Raw genomic sequence first — 1,917 nt, 5'->3', positions numbered from 1 at the left:
ACAGTCTGCAAAGTGTTGGCACTGAGATGTGGCGTCAGCGCCATAGTTGAAGCCCCTAACGTTGCGGTCAGCAAGTCGGCTAACATCCGCCATGTGCTGTCTTTCAGTTGCGAGAAGCAGATCATAGAATGGTTGAAACTGTTGCCCCTAACGTTGTGCCACGGCGTGTGGTTCGTTTATACCTCGTGTCTTCTCATTAAACTTTTATCTCGCGAATATGTTATTGCAATCCGCAGCGGGAGCGTTTCTATAAACTTAATTTAAACTTACGTTTTACACCGTGCTTTGTTTCCCTTATGAACATGCTTGTATGCTTAACTCGCTCCGTTCTCAATTGTTTAATTAATTTTTTGCTCTTCGCTGTTTGCGGCTGTTCCTCCATTTCCCCCTACTTCGTTCTTTTATCTCGCGAATATGTTATTGCAATCCTTAACGGGAGCGTTTCAATAAACTGATTGAAAATAGTTTTGCATTTACCTTTTTAGTAAAAGGTGAGCTTTTAAGCCTGAGAAATCACCCCGTAAATGCACACGTTTAATTGCACATGTGTTAATATGTATGGTTACACAGTATTAAAAGACAGTGAACAACGTCAGTTACCTTTGTTCCCGCGTTTGATAAAAGGTGAGCTTTTAAGCCTGAGAAATCACCCCGTAAATGCACACGTTTAATTGCACATGTGTTAATATGTATGCTCACACAGTATTAAAAGACAGTCAAAAATTAACGTCATTTACCTTCGTTCCCGCGTGTGACTCGTGCTGTAAATCTCTTCCTTGTTTTTAGTTCACGTGATTACGTAGGAGGCGTGATGACGCGATACGTGACTCCGCCTCCTCCATTACAGTGTATGGACAAAAAATATGTTCCAGTTATGACCATTACGCTTTGAATTTCGAAATGAAACCTGCCTAACTTTTGTAAGTAAGCTGTAAGGAATGAGCCTGCCAAATTTCAGCCTTCCACCTACACGGGAAGTTGGAGAATTAGTGATGAGTCAGTCAGTCAGTCAGTGAGTGAGTGAGTCAGTCAGTGAGGGCTTTGCCTTTTATTATTATAGATAATACCTAACGGTTTTAATTTGTTCCATTTTTATGTGTTCATAAGAATTACTTATGAATGCTTTGAAATCACTTCAGTGTTTTGCATCCTTTGCCTGCTGACCCACAGGTGCAAGAAAACCCCCATATATGATATATTTTCAAGTCTATACCATTCACTGGACTTTGAAATGTTTCATTTGTGCCTCTTCTTTTGAGGCAGGAAAGGGGGGTTGTGGGGGAGTAGGGGGGAGAATGGCGCAAGAGCAAATTATTTCTGTTTGTTTTTGTTTTTTTTTTCTCTTTTTACATCTACTGTACTATTCTGAGTTCTTATTGTTTGGTTTACTTGTAGCAAAGGCCAGTGAGAACAAATATGTTATTGGTGATAACAGTCTTAATTTGAAATGATCCCATTGCTCAATGTTAACCCTGGAAAATTAGTCCTAAAACATAAAAACAGTTTAATATGGATCATTCAGTAATGTTTTTTTCTACCTGGAATATCAAGGGTTTTAATCATGATCTTAAAAGAAAAAAATGTGCTTTCACAACTTTCACCCTTGAAGGATGAGATATTTTTGCGGGAGACCCACTTACATTGTAAAGATCAGTCTGGGCAGAAAATAGAATGGGCCAGTTAAAAACTTTCACTCCAATTATTACAAGAAGGCCAGAGAAACGGGAATTTTAATTCATAGAGCAATTCTGTTCATAGCTACTGACCTTTAAGGGTGATAGAATATGGTGGTGATGATTTTATGTGAATCTAAATTGATGGTGGTTAATATATATGCACCAAACACAGATGGTAAGGCATTTATGTCAAAGGCCTTATGCTTTAATTTTCAAGATGAGCTCTCACAAATATGTAATT

Source organism: Erpetoichthys calabaricus, chromosome 9, assembly GCF_900747795.2.
Source record: "Erpetoichthys calabaricus chromosome 9, fErpCal1.3, whole genome shotgun sequence".
Taxonomy (NCBI): domain Eukaryota; kingdom Metazoa; phylum Chordata; class Cladistia; order Polypteriformes; family Polypteridae; genus Erpetoichthys; species Erpetoichthys calabaricus.
This window is presented reverse-complemented; position numbering follows the sequence as displayed.